The sequence below is a fragment of the Gekko japonicus genome, unplaced genomic scaffold (assembly GCF_001447785.1).
Source record: "Gekko japonicus isolate JY-2015 unplaced genomic scaffold, Gekko_japonicus_V1.1 scaffold3089, whole genome shotgun sequence".
Lineage (NCBI taxonomy): Eukaryota > Metazoa > Chordata > Lepidosauria > Squamata > Gekkonidae > Gekko > Gekko japonicus.
This window is the reverse complement of record NW_015161503.1, coordinates 34,939-40,457: the sequence shown is the minus strand read 5'-3', so window position 1 is coordinate 40,457 and position 5,519 is coordinate 34,939. Positions and strand designations below refer to the sequence as shown.

Below are 5,519 nucleotides of genomic sequence, written 5' to 3'. Positions count from 1 at the left end.
AGCGTGCGACGTCACTTCCGGGTGACACACACACAAGGGTGGGGTTTCCCCCGGGCCCCGATTCCGTGGAAGCGGGAATTGGGGCTCAAAACCGGGGGGAATTCCGCCCCCCGGGGGGAAGTCCCAGTTCTCTCAGAACTCTCTCAGCCCCACCTGCCTCACAAGGGGGAGAGGAAGGGAAGGCGATTGTAAGACACTTTGAGACTCCTTAAGATAGAGAAAAGTGGGGTATAAAAACAAGCTCCTCTTCTTCTTCCATCTATATATCAGAGCATCCAAGGGTAAGAACACAATGTTTTTTTTCTGGCCTAGTCTTCCACCTCCTCCTTTCCCCAATAACAGTAGGGATGGAAGTTGTCATTGTAGTCCCTAATGAAAGGGTGGGTGCTGCTTATTACTTTTACCAGCCATAGTGGAACAAGAAGAGAAAGGAGAAAGCCAGCAGGAGGGTGGTGGTGATTCATCCATTTAAGGGTCACATCCATTGAAAACCACCTGTCTGTGGCAACACAACAGGTTTGAAAGTGGCTGTCTCTGTACATGCATAAACAGAGAGAAAGAGAGATCTGGGCTGCCAGGCCCCTCGTCGGGGCAGGGGATTCCCCCCCCCCCAATTTCCAATTCCCACCACTGATCTGGGCTGCAGCGGGGTATTTTAAAAACTGTGAGGCCAGCTGCAGTGTGACATCACTTATGGTTAAAAAAATGAAATGAAAAAGGGCAGCTTTAAGAATCCCCAGAAACTCTGTGGTTTCCTGCAGCTACATGTTGTCACTTCCGGAGTAGCTCTAGGAATCACCAGAAACTCTATGATAAAACCATGCAGTTTCTGGCAATTCCTAGAGCTACCTATGTCATTTCTACTTTTTACTAGATGTGACATGAGCCAGCCTTGAAGCCCCCCTATTCCCCACCCACAGCCCTCCTGCTAACACAGTCACATCTTTTGATCTGGATATTTATGCATTTTTATCCCATCCTTTCTCCAGTGAGCATAAGGTGGCATTCATGACTTTCTTTCCCTGATTTATCCCCTATGAGGAAGGGTCAAAGGGATACTGCTGCTTCACTGGCTTATATCAGTCCCAAATTCTGATATCATAGTATAACTTAACCAAGTACATTCAAGTTATGATCTCAGTTCCCCATCATGCCTGCATTTTGGGTCCCTCTGTGATCACTAGTGGTGCCCATGGAATATGCTATTTTTTCATCTACTATCAAAGTATCTACACATTTCCTTGATGGAGAGAGGCTCATCGTACACGGCAGTGCAAATAGCAAAGCAAGAACATTATCAGAGATCACGTTCAGGTAAACCCATGGAGAGAATCGCTGCAAGACTTTATCATATAACTGAAGACCAACTACCATCCAAACTTTGAAAACCCCTTGAGATTAGATGTCCTTTAAACTTTTATTTGGTGAAGTTGAAAGGAAATGAAAATTCTTGACTGCTAAGTGGAAATTGCTGATGGCAACAACTGTTTGTTGCGAAGGGGTTCTATCATTATATAGAAGAAGAAAAAGAAAAAGAGGAGGAGGAGGAGGAGGAGATTGGATTTATACCCCGCCCTTCACTTGGAGTCTCAGAGCGGCTTACAAACTCCTTTCCCTTCCCCTCCCCACAATAGACACCCTGTGAGGTGGGTGGGGCTGAGAGAGCTCTGATGCAAACTGCTCTTTCAGGAACAGCTGTGCCAGAGCTTGTGTCTGACCCAAGGTCACATCAGCAGGTGCAAGTGCAGGAGTGGGGAATCAAACCCGGTTCTCCCAGATTAGAGTCCGCGCACTTAACCACTACACCAAACTGGCTCTCATACCACGTCTTTCCCCATATATCATTTATATCTAAGACTTTCAGTCCCAAAGGACATAGACCTAAATGCCTGGGATCCAGTGCGTCTGCGATAGCCTCCATCCCTGTGCTTCATCCCTACAGTATTTGCTTGTTTATTTTAGGAAAAATTATATCTTGCCTCTCCAGAGGCCTGCTTGAGGCAGCTAATAAGGTTTTTTTTTAAAAAACAAACAAACAAACACACCAATACAATGAAACTGTAAAAACATAAACCATGAAAACAACAAGCAGCATAGAAACAGGTTAAAACAATATCCATAATGCCATCCTGACTTAAAAGGGTGTAATTCTGCTTCAGATTACATTCCCAGCCCCCTGAAATGAAATAAAGGCTAGAAGCAAACCATATAAACAGTTATGAAGAGTTGGAACCTCCTCACTTAAAGGCGTGTGTTGAGAGTAAGGCAAGGGCCAGACAAGCCTCAAGGAGGAAGGAATTCTAAAGGAGAGGTGCCATCACTGAAAAAGCCCTGCCTCTGGTTGCCACCTATCTTACTGCAGCAGGTGGGGTCATGGAAATCAAGGTACGCAGCCATAGCTATGCAAGGAGCCACTTCCCCAAGATGGAATCCTGTGTGGTTTACTGACTGCAGAGCAGGGGTCCCTAACCTTTTTGAGCCTCCGGGCACCTTTGGAATTCTGACATGGCATGGTAGGCAGAGCCACAAAATGGCTACTCCAGGAGGCGGAGCCAGCCAGAAAATGTTTGCTGCAGCTTATCTTCAGCCACACAGTGAAGATCCCGTGGAGCTGGGCTGGCACGCTGCTGCCAAATCAACAGTTCAAAAAATCTGCAGTCAATCGTATCTCAAATAGCCAATCAGAAGCCACTTCCTTAAAAAAAACCCAACCCTAAAAAGTTGTCCATGGATGCCATAGCATCCGGGGCACCATGTTGGGGGCCCCCACTGTAGAAGAAGCATGCAGCCCCCATGGTCCTCTTGATATTAAGTGCTTAGCAATCGATGATCATACCATCCATTCTTTGCAAAGAAGGAAGGTTTCACAGGCCTATTATTTATAAGAAACGGTGTGAGTTGAATATTAATATCAGCAAAATGACTTTATGACTACTATGATGCAATAGAGCAGATCTCAATGAAGTCATCTCTGGGTTTGTGAAGACTTGGGACAATACATATGTCATTTTTTCAGAACATCCAAGTCCCCTAAGGCTAGTCATGGTACCTTCTGAAAAACCCTGGTCTGGATTCAATAGGGCCTTGGGATTGATGTGTACAGTATTCTACCATTGGGTAGTGCATCTTATGACCTTTTGTAACTCGACCAGAAAAGAAGCAACTTTGGCAGATGTCATAATTAAAATGCTTTAAACTTCTATACCTGAATCCAATAATTGGACACTCCTTACAGATGTAGCACTTGGCTTGGTGTGTAGCGGTTTCAGCAGCAGCCGCCCTATGTAACACTGGCAGCCCTACCATAGACTGTGGTTCGAGTCTCATCCAGTCTAGAAACAAGGCTGCCTCAATTTCTGGCTTGTTATTGGCAAACTGGAAACAGCTCCTAACACTGGGTTCAATGTTACTGCCACCAAAAGAGGCAACATCACCCACCTGGCGGGAGATCCGGATTGAATCATGCAGGAGGAGGCTCAGACGACTCTGATCACAGAATCCAGTGGGACCGGCTACTTGCTTAAACAGATATCCAATAATTGGACACTCCTTACAGATGTAGCACTTGGCTTGGTGTGTAGCGGTTTCAGCAGCAGCCGCCCTATGTAACACTGGCAGCCCTACCATAGACTGTGGTTCGAGTCTCATCCAGTCTAGAAACAAGGCTGCCTCAATTTCTGGCTTGTTATTGGCAAACTGGAAACAGCTCCTAACACTGGGTTCAATGTTACTGCCACCAAAAGAGGCAACATCACCCACCTGGCGGGAGATCCGGATTGAATCATGCAGGAGGAGGCTCAGACGACTCTGATCACAGAATCCAGTGGGACCGGCTACTTGCTTAAACAGATATCTGTACTTATCTTCCAAATGTGCTTTACTCAGAGAAATTACACCAGTTTTGAAGGACAAGACACAGATCCTTCCTGTTCGACCCATGTCATAAACATTCAAAAGCCAGTTAAGGCACATATCTACGCAGAGAGGGATGTTGACCAGGTTATTGTGCTCTTGTTCCAGTCGATCATAAATGGTAGCCAAGCAGTTAATAATTTGCAGTATATCCATCGGCTGGTCATTCTGTTTGAGGTTGTGCTGGTCCAAGGCATTACATGCGGCAGACAGACTCAGAAGATCCAAACAGAGGGCTTTCTGAAGTCTTCAGAGCTTCATGGCAGTTCTGTATGCTGAGAACCTTACATTGTTCAGGTCAGCTAAAGACTAGTAGAGCTCAGTCATTTTAGGATTTCCAGCAAGCGGTTTGTGTCTCATGACCTTTGAGTTGCTCCCTCATAGCCGCTAACTATCCAACGGCTGGAAAGCGAGCAAGAGACAGAAAGACATTGCGAGCAATGGTTGCTCAGAGGAGATTCCACAACTTCAAAACTAACCAGAGTTCATTAAGGTAAAGGTAAAGGTTTCCCTTACTTGAAAGCCAGTCAAATCCGACTCTAGGAGTGTGGTGCTCATCTCAGTTTCCAAGCTGAAGAGCCAGAGCTGTCCAAAGACTTCTCTGTGGTCATGTGGCCGGCATGACTAAACACCAAGGTGCACGGAACGCTGTTACCTTCCCACTGAAGCAGTACCTATTTATCTAGTTGCAATTTCTTGCTTTCGAACTGTTAGGTTGGCAGGAGCTGTGGCCAGAGACAGGAGCTCACTTTGTCACGCGGCACTTAGGTCTCGAACTGCTGAACTACTGACCTTCCAGTCTGCAGATCAGTGTCTTGAAATGGCTATGTAATCTATTGTGCTAGCCTTATGTGTGGACAACCTCTTGATATTAATGGGTACCATTATACCTGAATAAGGCACTGTATTATTTTCTAAAAATCTGTGTGCTGTCCTAGTCAGATGAAATGGCGACCACACGTATCAGGACAATCACTGGTAGTGTTTTTCTGGTACACACAATTGGACTCCTCCGAACGTAATGATTGAAAAGCACTTTCGGCTCAGCCTGGTCTTCCTCATGGGGAATATAGCAGGGGCAGAAAGAGTCATGAATGCCACCTTACACTCACTGGAGAAAGGTTGGGATAAAAATGCATAAACATACAGATGTGTGCAACTTCAGGAGTGTTCAGTATCACATTCGGTTTGCAAACTTTCAGAAGAGATGTGCGTGCATGCCGCAGCAGGCTAGAATCATTCCACCTCCTTGAAAATGCTAATTTAAAACCTTACTGCTTGCTAAAGTCTACGCCGATCTGACAGTCGTCCTACCATCTGGTAGCCCTTCAGGGGGTTGGCCTTTCCTTCCCCTCCCTTAAATGTACTTTACCAAAGAAGCAAATCAGATGGAAATGCAATGAAAAGGCAATTCAAACCAATGCGACCTCCTCATTTGTAAAAAAATATGGCAAAAATTAGAAGACAAAATCCTCCAGGGGAGCATTACATTCAATGAACCGTACCTTGAACCTGAGAAGAGAAAAATTTTAACTCACACAACTGACAGGGCCGCATTTAAAACTTGAGCATCAATACATTAGCGGAAATGCACGCCACATTATCGC

General features: G+C 45.5%; 1 pseudogene; it reads right to left on the bottom strand.

Annotated features, from left to right (window-relative positions):
* Nucleotides 1-3,036: 3,036 nt before the first annotated feature.
* LOC107125762 lies at nucleotides 3,037-4,294 on the bottom strand (annotated as a pseudogene).
* Nucleotides 4,295-5,519: the final 1,225 nt, after the last annotated feature.